Source organism: Carettochelys insculpta, chromosome 22 (assembly GCF_033958435.1).
Source record: "Carettochelys insculpta isolate YL-2023 chromosome 22, ASM3395843v1, whole genome shotgun sequence".
Classification (NCBI taxonomy): Eukaryota; Metazoa; Chordata; order Testudines; family Carettochelyidae; genus Carettochelys; species Carettochelys insculpta.
Genome location: NC_134158.1, coordinates 9,516,322 through 9,531,889, shown reverse-complemented (window position 1 = coordinate 9,531,889; position 15,568 = coordinate 9,516,322). Strand labels below are relative to the sequence as shown.

At 56.3% G+C, this 15,568-nt stretch overlaps 2 pseudogenes; one reads left to right on the top strand and one right to left on the bottom strand.

The window, feature by feature from the left end:
* Positions 1-3,656: 3,656 nt before the first annotated feature.
* On the bottom strand, positions 3,657-8,001 carry LOC142024686 (acetylcholinesterase-like; annotated as a pseudogene).
* Positions 8,002-10,655: 2,654 nt separating this feature from the next.
* On the top strand, positions 10,656-12,158 carry LOC142024843 (acetylcholinesterase pseudogene; annotated as a pseudogene).
* Positions 12,159-15,568: the final 3,410 nt, after the last annotated feature.

The following is a 15,568-nucleotide window of genomic DNA, read 5'->3' as shown; positions in this document are numbered from 1 at the left end:
GACGAAGTGGTACTGTGCTGCCCCGGCCTCGCTGCTCTCAGACAAACCAAGAGCCCCAGGTGAGCATCCGCGGACCAAGAGGGAAGACCTTGAATCTCTCCAGCCCCCTGCTCCAGCCAGTGCCTCGCCCCTGGGGCTGGTCTGGAGATGGCTTCCCTGCAGAAGCAATTTATCCCAGCTTGCGTTCCCATGCCCATGGGATCTTCTGGCCTCCTGGAGATGCCCCAGTCTTCTGCCCGGGGGGGCGGGTGGGGCGGGGAGAACGCTGGGAACTCCAGAACCCATCTGCTGTGGGGAAGCCAGAGCTTCTGCCCCATCGGCACTTGGACCCTGGGGGGTCAGGAGGATGACAACTCTGTTCCCCCGCCAAGGTCATCCCATGGAGACCCCTTTCTGGGCAGGAGGCCTGAGCTCAGAGAGACAGGTTCCCAGGAGGGGGCGGAGGGGTGGGTCTGGGAACACTGGCGGCTGAGGGGACGTGGCCCCTAGTGGCAGAGAAGACACAGGAGTGGACGGAAGACTGACGTGCAGCTGGCTCTGGGGAGAGGCGCGGCCCTTGTGTAACTGCAGCACAGGGGCTGAAGAATCCAGTCTCTGCTGGGAATTCTGGGCAAAGGCGGGGAGGTCTTAGAGGGGGCAGAACAGACCCTCGTGTATTGGGCCTTGGGGTTTGCCGATGCCAGAAACAAGGGACCTCCATCAGCACATTACCCCCCTACTGGTTAAATATCACACTGGGGAGATGACTCAGGCGGGGAGGAGGGTGCCCTTAGCACTGCCTGTACAGGGTGAGCCATCCGCCCTTACCCCGTGCAGCCCCTGCCAGCCTCCCCACCCATTGGCAAGCAGCTCAAACTCTGCCCAGTCTGAGCTCAGCCTCCATCGCTGTCATCTCAGTGAGCCCTGCGGGAGCCATCTCTGGATTTATGTAGCCTGGGGGGCCACGACCGAAGAGCTGAGCTAGTTCAGTCCCCGGCTGAGGAAACCCTCCCGGCAGACAAGCTCACCCAGTTCCTGGTGCCACCTACCGCGTCATTAACGAGGCTCCTGGTAACGAAGGCACTGGACCTCCATGCATTGACTCTCCCTCTGAAATTCCTCCACCTTTCATGCATTAAAGCCAATTGAGCCCGGAGGCACAGCCCTGGCGTGTGAGGTTGATTAGCTCCCCCGGGAGCTGGAGGAAGAGCGCGTGCGTGTGTGTGTTGGTGAAGGGGTTGGGAGTTCCACGCTGAGAGAATGAGGAGACCAGGGGCGGTTAACGCTGCTCTGGGAACTGAAGTGGAAAATGATACAGCCCCAAGAAAGCCACACATTGCAACTGGAGCTCAACAGGGAACACGCGTTTCCTTCCTTTCCTGGTGTCACCAGGCTCCTCCCAGGCCAGGGCGTGAGGTCGATGCATTGGAGGGTGGAGATAGGACCCAGAGTGACCTGGATGAATGTGAGGGTTGGGCCAAAAGAAATCTGAGGCGGTTCAACAAGGAGAGGTGCGGAGTCCTGCACTTGGAATGGAAGAATCCCAAGCATTGTTATAGGCTGGGGACTGACTGGCTCAGCAGCAGGACGGTGGAAAGGGACCTAGGGGTTATGATGGATGAAAGGCTGGATCTGAGTAAACAGTGGGCCCTTGTGCCAAGAAGGCTAACGGCATATTGGGGTGCATTAGGATGAGCATTTCAAGCAGATCTGGAGAAGTGGTTGTTCCCTCCTATTCGGCACTGGTGAGGCCACATCTGGAATATTGCATCCAGTTTTGGAGCCCCCAGTATAAAAAGGAGGTGGATTTGCTGGAGCAGGTTCAGCGGAGGGCAACAAAAACGATTAAGGGGCTGGAGCACAAGACCGATGAGGAGAGGCTGAGGGATTTGGGCTTGTTTAGTTTACAGAAGAGAAGACTGAGGGGTGATTTAACAGCAGCCTTCAGCTTCCTGAAGGGGAGCTCTAAAGAGGAGGGTGAGAAACTGTTCTCAGTGGCGTCAGACGGCAGAACAAGGAGCAATGGGCTGAAGTTACAGAGGGGGAGGTGTAGGTTGGATATTATGAAAAACTACTTCCCCAGGCGGGTGGTGAAGCACTGGAATGTGTTGCCCAGAGAGGTGATGGATTCTACATCCCACAAGGTTTTTAAGCCCTGGCTTGACAAAGTCCTGGCTGGGATGACTTAGATGGGGTTGATCCTGCTTGAAGCAGGGGGCTGGACTAGATGACCTCCTGAGGTCCCTTCCAGCCCTCAGATTCTATGATTCAAACATAGGTGGGCCGCTAGGCGGAAAACTGAGCTACGCTGAAAGACAGCGAGAGGACTACGTTCAAAGCCAGACCGAGAAGTAGCTTCAAACATAGGCAGGACGCTAGGCTGAGAACTGAGCTACGTTTAGAGCTACATTCAAAGGCAGCGAGAGGACTACAACGCAGCCGCACCCCTTCATACTGTTTGTTAGGTCAGAAGCTGCTAAGTGTATTAAATTTTAAGCACTCGCTGAGGTCAGCAATGCAGTTAGAACATCCAGGGAATCTACCGAAACTCTGCAATGGTATCGCAGCTATGGACAACGCAGAAACTCTGCCTCAAGAACCCTGAACGTTTCCTTTGCACCCGCAGGGTTGGAGGCAGATATCTGCTCATTGCTTGTATGGGCGGAGATAGGGAAGCAGATAAAAAATGTGTGTCCATGCAGAGCTCTGCACCTTAGGTAGCTCACCGTAGCCCGTCGGAGCAGCGATTACCCGTTCGGGTTGTTACCCAAGATATCTGTGTGAAATCTCTTTCAGCAAAATTAAGCTTGGAAGGATGAGCAAACATCAGTTACAGAGCAGTGTGGGCTCTGACTGAGAGAGAGCCCAGCGGAGGGCAATAAAAATATGATTCAGGGGCTGGAGCACATGACCTATGAGGAGAAGCTGAGGGATTTGGGCTGATTTAGTTTGTGGAAGAGAAGAGTGAGGGGAGATTTGATAGCAGCCTTCAACTTCCTAAAAGGGGGCTCTAAAGAGGGTGGAGAAAGGCTGTTCTCAGTGGTGCCAGAGGGCAGAACAAGGAGCAATGGTCTCAAGTTACAGAGGGGGAGGTGTAGATTGGATATTAGGAAAATCTATTTCCCCAGGAGGGTGGTGAAGCACTGGAATGTGTTACCTAGACAGGTGGTGGGATCTCCATCCCTGGAGGTGTTTAAGTCCCAGCTTGACCAAGCCCTGACTGGGATGATTTAGTTGGGGTTGGTCCTGCTTTGGGCAGGGGGCTGGACTTGATGACCTCCAGAGGTCCCTTCCAGCCCTGGGATTTTATGATTCTATGTTTCTCCAAGTCACTGGGGTCAGACGGCACTCACCCAAGAGTTCTGAGAGACCTCCAGTGTGAAACTGGGGAACCATTAACTGCGGTGTGTCACCCCTCCTTCAAACCATCTTCTGGACCCTGGGGCTTTGGCAGAGTGGCTGCTACAGCGGGGCAGGTGGTAACTCAGAGCCGTGGTCCCTTTTAGGCCCCTGCCCGCCCCCGCTTCCATCAGCAGCCCTGAGTTCAGCTCTCGGTCAGGGGCTTCAACCAAACTGAAAATCTGTTTCAAGAGTGCCCATGTAGACACCTGGCCAGAGAGTTACAGCAGCTCCTGCTGTCAGGCTAAGAGGGGCGAGGAGAACCTGTGGGGATTTGCTTACCCGGTCCGGGCAAACTCTGCCATGTGCTGCATCACTTTGCGGCTTAGGACAGCCTCGGCCTCTGTGCAGTTGGCTCCCACCACAGACGCCAGGGTCCCGAACACGTAGGGCAGCTCAGAGCCATGGACCACCCCGTCCACTCAGGCATCGACAAGCTGCTGGTGCGGTGGGCGAAGTGATGGGGTAGGCGGAATTCCCAGCCTCTGTCCCCACTTGGCCGTCTCTATTACCGGCCACACAAAAACATAGTCACCTAGCATTTGTTCCATGGCCCATCGGTACCGGGCCTCGCCCTCGTTCTCCCCCTCATGGCTGTACAGCTGTGCCACAGCCCAGAAAGTTTCTTCTGCAGCCCCCCGGTACTAGAAGCTTCCCCAACCGCAGCAGCTGGTTCCACACGCTGGCGCTGGCATTTCTTGGGTTGGACGATGCGGGCAAAGAATAGTAACAAGTAGGAGCCTTCGTTGGCATTGAAACCAACTGAGATGTTTTCGCACGGGCTGTACGGGGCCTGCAGGAGCCGGGTGGGTGTATCGGGTAGGAAACCCCATTGATCGTTGGCACAAAGGGCATCTCCAGCAGCTTCTTGTGGTCCGAGATGGAGAACTGGTGTTTAAGGAACTCTCTGGGGTCCTTCCCCTGCAGGCAGCCCACCATCATCAGCTGGCCCAGCTTCCGTGCTCTCTCCTGGGACTCCTTGGGTGGAAGCCAAGCCCCTGGGGCATTGGGAGCTCCACCCAGCAGCACCCCACGGGCGACGAGAGGCCGGCTCCATGGGGAGAGGAGGTGGAAGCCGATGGAGGCAGACCCAACGTCCTGGCCAAAGAGCATCATTTCAGCTGGGTCCCCTCCAAAGCCCAGGGCCCCCAGCCGGAAGTGCATGGAGGCCACAATAACGTTCCCAGTGGTGGCCAGGGACCGCCCATCATAGACATTGCGGGAGGCAGGGCAGCGGCTTTGTTCGAATTCATTTAGCCTCTAACTGTTAGCACGTCCGTGCTAGTTGACTTCCACAGCAAAAACACTGCAACATCTCTGGGTGGTACCTGCGTATTTTTGTATGCCTGCTGTGCTATTATTTGTGGTGAGTAATTACATAGAACTATTTTGCATATATTTGATATGCATTTAAAAGTGTACGCCCCCCTGGTCTCCATTTTTGGTTTTTGTTAAGGGGTGCGAGAACATATTTTGAGACCCAGAGGGGTGCAGGCTGCAGTAAAGGGTAGGAACCGCTCAGCTTGCCAAACACAACGGGAAGCCCTCTGGCACTTTACGGACTAACAGATATTTTGCAGCATCAGCTTTCGTGGGCAAAGACCCGCTGCGTCAGCTGCATGAGTGTCGAGGTCGGGGGGCGTGTTCGGAGGACCCCCATGTAGCTGAGCCATGCTCAAGAGAAACACGGCGCTTTCAAAGTGCTGTGTACGAATGAGGTGCTGAATATTCATTGGCATGGCCATTTCCAAGTTTTGGCCAAGGGTGTTGTGATGGAGTAGGGGGAGTGCATGTGTGAGTCAGGCTGGATGTCTGAGGCAAGCAGCAGCTCCCAGTGGCTAAGGATGACCCTGGGGCTACAACTGGCAGGTAACACCTCTGCCTGAACAAAGAGCAGGGAGGAGCCGAGCTGGGTTTTTGAATGGGGTGGCAGTTAGAGACTAGGGGAAGAGGAGCTGGAAGGCAGCCACCCCGAGAAGGGGGAAAGCTACACCCCAGAGGGGCACCCCTCGGGGTCTTCTCCCCAGGATGGGTCGGAAGGACTGTCTCTGGCTGCTGTGCTGTCGCTTCTGTGAGAAACTGGGCTTCTGTTGCCTAATAAACCTCCTGTTGTACCTGCTGAGTGAGTGTCACTCCTGCCAGCGGAGGGGGTGCAGTGCAGGGGGACCCTGGAACCCCATCACAGGTGTGGCCACAGCCCATGAATTGATCTAGCTCTTTTTTGAACCCTGATAACGGCTTGGCCTTCACAACATCCTCTGGCCAGGAGTTCCACAGGTTAACGGTGCCCCGTGTGGAGAAATCCTTCCTGTTGTTTGTTTTAAACCTGCTGCCAGGGCATTCAATCTGATGACCCAAATGAGCGGGTGCCTGCTGAGTTTTTTCCCCCCCGTGGCTCATTTCATTTATCCTGATCCTGTTTGTTCTCCTGTTGATCCACCCGACATACTGGCCTTTTCCCAACCGAACACGGAGAGCCTGGAATGATCCCGAGTGACATTTGAACCACTAAAACGGGTGCAGAATGAAGCAGCTTTCTCACGGAGACACACAAGAGCAACAGCGTAGTCACGAGAACAGACATCTAATATGTCGTCCGTTTTGACACCAAAATAAGCCGGCGCCCACGGGTCCAAAGCCGCTCAGGAGAGCAGCGCTGCTGCACTGGGGCAGAGGTGGTGAGACCTATGGCACTTTGATGCCCGGGCACCAGGAATATTGCTGGCCTGGGGCCCAGCACTAGGGTTACGTCTACACAGGTAGCCTCTGTCGCCGGAAGTCACTGTTGGCAGAGAAACCGCAGCAACATCTGCCTCTACACATAAAAGTGGACTGGGGGAGCAATCAGCTCTGCCGACGGAGGGCAGGCGCTCGGTCGACAAAGGTGCTGTGCCTGACCAGGGGGGCTGTTGGGGAGAGATTGTTCTCAGCGGTGACGGACGGCAGAACAAGGAGCAATGGGCTGAAGTTGCAGAGCGGGAGGTGGAGGTTCGGTATTAGGTAAAACTCTTTCCCCAGGAGGGTGGTGAAGCACTGGAATGTGTTACCTAGAGAGGTGGTGGGAGCTCCATCCCTAGAGGTGGTGAAGTCCCTGCTTGACCAAGCCCTGGCTCGGGTGATTTACTTGGGGTTGGTCCTGCTTGGAGCAGGGGGCTGGACTCGATGACCTCCTGAGGTCCCGTCCAGCCCTGGGGTTCTCTGATTCTCTGATAAGAACAAATATGCCCAGGGCTGTCAAAGATCAGGAACCAGGCACATGTTGTCAGAGCCAGAGTCTTGCCTGGGGCAGGTTTCCCACGCTCAGCTGGCTCTGATGGGGGCAGGATGTTTCAATGGGCCTTCACAAAGTCAGCAGATTCTAGAGGGGAGAGAAAGAATCACCTGATGGTCCAGGCTGATCCTGACACCTCGGTGACGGATGATGGGGCACTGCGATGCAGGGGGTGCTCTGCCCTGGCAAGGAGTGCTAGATCCAGGGCCCCACTGTGGTGCTGAGCTGCAGGGATGCGGGTGGGAATACAGGGGTGGGGAAGGGTCTTTCATCTCAGCTCCTGCTGGCCCCAGAGCCCCAACGCTGAAGCCAGTGCAGCTGTGCATGTGAAATATAACGAAATCGCTAGCTCTGCTCCTTTGTGAAACATCCCCTGGCACCCTCTCCCCTCACTGGGGGATGAACCCGGACTTCCAGCCTCAATAGCCTCTTTACCTGTTCTTCCCTCTCCTCTAAAGCCCCCTGTCCTGTATTTGGACACTGTATTTCCAATTCCCTTCGCGGGACCCCGCTGCCCCATCCAGAGGCAGCTGCCTGTCCGGGCCGGACAAATGAGCCAGAACGGTCGGCCAGGGGGTTGTTCGCAGCTGCCCTGCCCCAGAGGTGGGTGCGGTTGGGTGACCACAGCTCCTCTGTTCCCAGCCAAGTGGGCAAACTGCTTGCAGGGATCTCTTCCAAAGCCCTTGGAGGCCACCCAGATCTCCCTCCAGCTGTGTGTGCAGTGCCTAATGAAGTCACCGATTTGAGGATAAATAAACCCTGGTGGGTGTTATTCTCGGGGTCAGAGGCATGCACTTGTCTTCTGTGGCAACAGGGGCCTTTTGTGAGCCACAGAGTGGAGACTGTGTCGGGGTAAGTCTGGGCTGCGCAAAGCCCCACCGGCTCTGAGAAAGGGACAGCTGGAACTGGGATCTCTCTAGTTTCCCAAGCTGGGACCCCGGGGGGAGCAGGGGCTTGGTGGGGAAAAAAAAAAAGCTAAATAAAAATGATCTTAGAAAATAAGTACCAGAGAGGCAGCTGTGTTAGTCTATGAGGGGCCACAAGACGTCGTGTTCGCTTAGAAAATAAGTTTTCTGTAAATTGCAAAGTTACAGTCTGGGGTTAGTTTTAAATTAAGGCTCCTCCAGCCCGGCTGTGAAGGGCTGTCCTAAGCTCCATATTGCCCTCTGCATGACGTGTCCACAGCAGTTAGAATGGGCTTTGATGGCGATCTGTGACTGGTGTGGGCGGGGGCCTGCGAACAGGTGGCGGGGGCTGGCTGGGGGCCCCACCCGAGAGAAGAGGTTGGGAACCCCTGGGATAGAGACATTCAGCAGATTGCAGTGTTGAAATCGATAGGTTACCTGAGGCATTTTGTCCGCAGCAACTTTGAGTTAGACAGCAGTTCCCGGCCTTCTCGAGCCGGGGACGCATTGTAACGATGCAGGGAAAGTCAGTGACCTGAGGCAATTCAAAACCGGGCTGGCGGGAGGTTCTCCCTTGGGCAAATTTTTTTTATAAAGCTTCCAAAACAACCAGCAGTCCTGTAGCACCCAACAGACTAACAGCTGTTCTGGAGCCTCAGCTTTGGCGGTGGGGCCGGGAAGGGAACGGCATGAGCAAAGAACAGGGCTGGCAATCAAAGTGGCAGCAGCGGAGGAGTGGGCTGCCCGAAATTAACAGGGGCCAGCTGATCCCGCTCAGGGCTCCCTCTATAAGCCCTTCTCCACGCAGGGCAAGGGGAGGGTGGTGGAGGAGAGTTTGGGAGGCGAGTGAGGAGAAGGAAGGAGATTTAGAGGAACACCAGAGACCACGAAAGAGGCGAGGGGCCTCAGCAACCTGAGGGGGCTGGACTGCCCCAACCCAGGGGGGCCTGGAGCTCCACCAGAGACTGGGAGGAACTGGTCAGCTGGAGGAGCCAAACAAAGGAGGGGACTGGCTGCCACGACTGCCACTAGCAGAAGGAGGTACCGGGGGGAAGCGTCTGGGGGAAGGGGCCCAGGGAGAGGAGCTGCAGGGGCCAGGGTGAAGGGCGGCAGCTCTCACTGGTAGCGGCCATCCAGGGTCCCTGGGCCGGAACCCGGAGCGAGTGGGGGGGGACCAGGCTCCCCTCCAGACCACCCCCTGCCCCAGCAAGGGTAATGGGGTTTGAGTGGTGGGGCCAGCAGACTAAACAGAGGACCTGGGGCCCGGGAAGGAGACTGACCCTGCCACAGGGGGCAGAGACCTGCTTCGGCCACGCCTGCCTCCAGCCTCCGCTTCTCGCGTACTTGGGTGGCTGGATCTGGGAATCCAAAATGCCTGTGAAGACGCAGACTCACTCAGCTGCCTCTCTGAGACTTACGGATCTCGATTCTCCCACCTCCTCACCCCTCGCAGCCCCAAAGGGCCCTGCCCCCAGCCTGAAACCCCTCGCAGCCCCAAGCCACCTCACACGCGTTCCGCTGCTAATGGGGATACGTATCTCATTGAAGTGGAAGGGACCTTGGGAGGTGATGAAGTCCAATCTCCTGCCCTCTTGGCAGGAGCACTTCCCCCCCCTCCAAATCTCTTTGCCCCAGATCCCTAAATGGTCCCCTCAAGGACTGAACTCCTAACCCTGGGTTTAGGAGGCTCCTTCTCAGGGCCACCTCCTCCATCCTTCTCCCAGCTGCAGTGTGGCCAGTTCCCTGCCTTGCCGGGCTGAAATGGGGCTCAATTTAATTGCTTTAACGGCTCAGACCCCTGCCCCGAGTTACACAGCCAGGCCTACAGTGGGAGGGGTGTCTGGTGCAGAGATGCAGAACCTGCAGGATGCTGGAAACCAGTAGTGCATCAGGGTTAGCCCCTGGTGGGCTACCAAACGGTTCGCTTTCCTAAGCGCCAGCGGGAACAGGCCCCACAGTTCCCATGGCCACACTTCGCCAGTCCTGGCCGCTAAGAGCTGTAAACCAGGATCACCGGGAGCTGCTGGTGGCCCCGCCTAAGGAGGTTCAGGTGGAAAAAAAAAAAAACAAACCACCTGGCTGTCCACAGAGGCCAACCCTGGTGAACCACAGCCAGCCTCCCAGGTTCCCTGCTCCTGGTCGAGTGGTTAAAGCCAGGAACTAGGTGGCAGAACTCCTAGGTTTTCTCCCCAGCTCTTGGAGGAGAGGGGTTGCAGCGGTGAGCATAGGGAGGAAGGACTTCTGAGTTATAGGAACCGTTTACGATGGGTCCCACTTTTCACCCCTGCAATTAGCTGCCTCCCTTCCCTACGACCTGGCTAACGTAATCCAAAAATGTTGGGTATGGTCATAAGAAAAATAAAAATCTTTTAGCATCTGGGAGAAAATAAGCCTGTACAACAGGGGTCAGCAACCCCCGTCACCGGTGCCAAGAGCGGCTCATGAGCCAGTTTTCATCGGCACACAAGGTCAGAGCTCAGCCCCGACCCTCCTCCCGCCCTGCAGCTGGGAGCTTGCGCCAAGCCAGGCCGCCTGTGGGTTAACAAAAGCCCAGCTAATGTGACAACCACTTCCTCCATGGGAGAGCTGTGCTGTGAACTTACTTCTTAAGGAACCTGTCGCCAGTAGGACTATTAGTGAGTTTAAAAAAGTATCACCTGCACTCAGACCGTACCAAGAAGGCAAAAGGTCAAATTTCGGCCCTGCGCCTGGGAAAGGTGGCTGAGCCCTGCTGTACAATGCAGGAACTTCATGCATCGGGGTAGAAACGTGACTGTAGATTTCCACCTTTATCCTGCTCCGGATGAGCCTGAGACCCAGCAGCCAATTATTCTGTGCTCCTCCTTATGAAGTTTCCTGCACCCTAAGGGGTCCTGCCCCTCTCCCCTTTGTGCACCCCGCCTTAGAGAAGAGGAGGCTGGGGTCAAGGCTGGGACCAAGAGCACAGGGCCGGGAGAGGTGATGAATGAGATGTATTTTCTATGGGTGGTCTGTCCAATACAGAGCACCCCTGGCTGCTGGCTGCCTTTAATGGCAGCCAGCACGGCCTCATAACTTGCTTTTGGTGGTGGGGTGGGGTGTGTTCCCTTCCAGCTGCTGCAATGCTGGGGTATTTCCCCACACTTTCCTTCCTGCTCCTGTTCTCTCGGCCGGGACCCGGCGCTGGCGCCAAAGATGACAGCACCGTGGTGCTCACCACCAGCGGCCCCATCCGGGGGAAGCACCTCCTGGCCGGCTCCGGCACCGTGACGGCCTTCCTGGGGGTCCCCTACGCCGAGCCCCCCGTAGGGGCCTTGCGCTTCCAGAAACCAGTTCCCCACCGGCCCTGGAACCACATCCTGGAGGCCACCAGCTTCGGCCACGCCTGTCTCCAGCCTCCGGTTCCCACTTTCCCAGATGCCTATATGTGGAAATCCAAAGTACCACAGTCCGAGGACTGCCTCTTCCTCAACCTCTGGGTGCCCCATCCCCGGCCCCCTGAGCCGGTCCCCGTCCTTGTCTGGATCCACGGCATGGGTTTCATCACGGGCGCAGCCTCCCTGGACGTCTACGATGGTCGCTTCTTAGCCGCCACCGAGAATGTAATCGTGGCCTCCATGAACTACCGGTTGGGATTGCTGGGCTTCCTCTGCCTGCCCCCGGCTGCCCCGGGGAACGCCGGCCTGTGGGACCAGCGCCTGGCGCTGCGCTGGCTGAGGGACAACGCGGCCGCCTTCGGCGGGGACCCGGCCCGGCTGACGCTCTTCGGCCAATGCACTGGGGGCTCTTCGGTCGGCTTCCACCTCCTCTCGCCGGAGAGCCGGCCCCTCTTCTCCCGCGCCGTGATGCAGAGCGGAGCCCCCACGGCACCGTGGGTTTGGAGTTCGCTCAAGGAGGCCCAGGACCGAGGCCGGAGGCTGGGACAGCTTCTGGGTTGCACGAACACCAATGACACCGCCCTGGTGGCCTGCCTGCGGGGGAAGAAACCCGGGGAGTTCCCCAGAAACGAGTTTGCTGTCCTGCGCCACAAGGATCTGCTGGAGATCCACTTTGTGCCGACGGTGGATGGGGATTTTCTCCTGGATACGCCAGCAAGGCTCCTGCGGACCCAGCCCAGCCAGGCGATCCCCATCGTGGCTGGGATCCAGGCCAACGAAGGCTCCTACATACTCCTCTTCGTTGCCGCCAGCCTGAACGTGGAGAACACCAGCTCCATTGGCTGGGAGCAGCTGCTGGAGGCGGTGAAGCTTACCGTGCCGGGGGCCCCAGAAGAGGCTGTCCGGGCCGTGGCCTTGCTGTACAGCCAGGAGGCGGGGCAGGGTGAGGCAAGGTACCGGAGGGCCATGGATCAGATCCTGGGGGACTACTTCGTCGTGTGCCCGGTCGTCGAGATGGGCAGGCGAGAGGCAGAGGCCGGCAGTCCCGTGTATGCCTACCGCTTCCACCACCGCTCCAGCATCTTGTCTACACCAGGGTGGACAGGGGTGCCACATGGCTCCGAGATCCCTTATGTGTTCGGGACCCTGGTGTCCGTGGCAGGAGCCAACCGCACGTACACGGAGGCCGAGGCGGGCCTGAGTCGCCGGATGATGCGGTACTGGGCGGAGTTTGCGAGATCCGGGTAAGGGAATCCCCCCCGCCCAGAGTCCTCTTGTGCAGGGAGGGGCAAGAGCCCCAAAGGCTACAGAAAGGTGAAAGTATCGCGAGCCGGCCCCGCCCCCAGCAACACCTCTCTGTTCCCATTGGCTGGTTTCTGGCCAATAGGAGTGGAGAGGTTTCGCTGGGGGTGGGGCAGCATGCTAATCCCTCCTGCCCCACAGTACAGACAGCCACCTGGAACAGCCAGGGGGCTGGGGCTGTGGGCAACAGGGGACCCCGCTGGAGAGGACTGCTGGCCAGGAGCTGGATCGGTCTATGGTAACCTACCCCACCTCCCTCCCAGACCCGGCCAAGCACAGGTCTCCCGGAAATGCCACCCAGCCGTTGGGTTGAAGGCCCTGTCCTCGTTCTGGACTGAGAATAACAGCTTAGCACTGGAATGGACCTTTTCGGTTAGGGCGGCCTGGGATGTCATCCGTCTAGGACGGAGCCGTGAGAGAGGCCATCTTAAGTGAGGGCAAATGGTGGCTTCAGATGCCCTTCTCGTTTCGATCTGCCTAGCTGCGCCCCAATGAAACCTTAAAGCCTTCCCTTTCTCCCCCTTGCTCGTCGCGGCGCCGTGGTCCTTGAGGAAGCCTGGCTTATGCCCCCCCCCGCCCCACTCCCCCAAGGAAACGGTGGCCATCTTTCCTAGGGGAAAGCCTCCCTTTGGAAAGGACTGTAGGCCAAAGGTAGCCATCATGACTCATGGAAACCTGGGGGCTTCAAGATCAAGATCCATGGGACATAGCGGCCATCTTTATAAAGGGCGGCCGGTAGCGTCCCCCAGCCCCCATGGAAGGAGAACACGTGGAGGCAGCCATTTTAACTGAGGGCGGCCTCTGGCTTCACGCTCATTGGGAACAATAGAGGATGGCGGCCGTTTCAGAAAGGGGCCAGGCTTTGCAAGTTGGTTTCTACTGATCCCAGCCTCCAGTCCCTCTGATGCCTGAGGACTAACCTTGTGTCTGCTCTGTTGCATTTCTCCCTAGGAGCCCCACAGGGGCGGGGGCCACGGGAAGGCAGTGGCCTCACTATGACCCCATCAAACAGAACTTCTTCGACATCCAACTGAAGTCCTCCCAGGTTGTGGAGATGGCTTTCACCCCACGCTGCCGCTTCTTGGCCTCATGGCTCGTGGACAAGCTGAGCCCCAAGGGTAAGCGGCTGAGAGGTGATAGGACATTATCTGCGAACATAAGAACGGCCATACTGGGTCAGACCAAAGGTCCATCTAGCCCAGCGTCCTGTCTGCCGACAGTAGCCAATGCCAGGTGCCCCAGAGGAGGTGAATCGAAGACAATGATCAAGCGATTTGTCTCCTGCCATCCATCTCCCGCCTTCGACAAAAGGCTAGGCACCATCCCTTACCCCCTGCTAATAGCCATCTATGGATGTAACCTCCAAACACTTATTGAGCTCTTGTTTAAACTCTGTTAGAGTCCTGGCCTTCACAGCGTCCTCTGGCGAGGAGTTCCACAGGTTAACTGTGTGAAGAAAAACTTTCTTTTACTAGTTTTGAACCTGCTACCCATTAATTTCATTTGGTGTCCTCTAGTTCTTGTATTATGGGAACAAGTCAATAACTTTTCTGTGTTCACTTTCTCCACACCCTTCATGATTTTATAGACCTCTATCATATCGCCCCTCAGTCTCCTCTTTTCTACACTGAAAAGTCCCAGTCTCTCTAGCCTCTCCTCATATGGGACCCGTTCTAAGCCCCTAATCATCTTAGTCGCCCTTTTCTGAACCTTTTCTAACGCCAGTATATCTTTTTTCAGGTGAGGAGACCGCATCTGCACGCAGTACTCAAGATGTGGGCGTACCATAGTTTTATATAGGGGAAGTAAGATATTCGTCGTCTTGTTTTCTATCCCTTTTTAAATTATTCCTAACATCCTATTTGCTTTACTGACTGCCGCTGCACACTGCGTGGCTGTTTTCAGAGAACTATCCACTATAATTCCAAGATCCCTTTCCTGATCCGTTGTAGCTAAGGTGAAGGTGAGGGTGAAGAGGGACCCCAACTCTGAGCTAGCCAATCTCCCTACCCTGGGGTTGGATTGGAACGGGTGCCCCACAGAAGGGAGGGAGCCTGGATCGTACGCCTAGTCCCATGGAACCTGCTGGCTTCCCCGGCTACGTCTACACAGCCGTGTTATTTTGAAATAATCCGTTCTAGAAAAGGCATTCCGAAATCATCCAGCTACACGCAAGAATGTATTTCGAAAGCGCACGCAGCTATTTCGCAATGTCCTGTCCAGCTACATCAGCTCTGTTTGCACCGGGGAGGTATTTCACCAAGGGATCCTGAAATAGCAACTCTGTGTCTAGGAAACACACCTGGTATTTCAAAATATTTTTCGAGATAACTGGTGCACTCTTTCGACATCCCTGTATCCCTTGTTGAGGGCGGTGCAAGGGATGCCTCGAAATAGCACCGGGGACGCCAGGAGGAGTCATTTCGAAATCGGGCTCTTCTGTGGCTTACCAGCCCCGACTTCAAAATAGCTTATTTCAAAATCAGCTCTATTCCTCCTGCAACGAGGCTTTCAGGCTTCGAAATACCGCGCCCGCTCTTTTGAGTTGATTTCAGCATAGCGCGTGCGCAGTGTCGATGGTGGCAAAGGTATTTCCAAATAAATCCGGCGGATTTACTGTCCTTGTGTCCTCACGGGTCTTTGGCTGCATTGATGATAACCAGAAGGCTGCTTGCGTGTGGGTTTAGTTATATGGGCTGACCACAGCAGACTCCGCGAGGTTCCCCAAAGACCAGACAAGAGAAGGATCGAAGGCGCCTGGCAAGGATTTATTGCCAAGCACGGTACAAATAACAAGTGTCAAGTGTAATACACTGTACAGATGTACCTGCAGCAATGGGCTGCCAGCCAGTGGGAACTCAACTATCCTGCTAGGCCAGACAAAGATGGTGCCCAAGACATCATGAGATACACAGGTACAAGCGAAGCACACCTTTGCTTTGAGACATGTTTTGTCCATTGTTAGCTAAGCCTCAGCCCTCGCGCCAGGCCTGTGCTGTATGGGCTTTGGCCTTCCAGCTTACGCCAATGTCTGTGATCTTGAAAGCAACAAGAAGTTCTGGGGCACCTTATAGACGAACAGCTATTTTGGAGCATCAGCTTTCGAGGGCAAAGACCTGCTTCGAAAGAGGCATGAGAAAACACGGACTAACACGGCTCCCTCTCTGATACGTGTGATCTCGAAATAATCCTGGAGTGTAGACGCAGCCTTAGAGATGCTGTGTTCTCCTGCCTGGGGGAGATCTCGCATCCCCGGGCAACTCAAGAAGCGTCTGCTCTTGGATGGCCTCCCGTCTTGACTTGCTTGGCCCTTCTGCAAAGGCCGATGACACCCGGGTTTCTTATGCTTGCCCAGC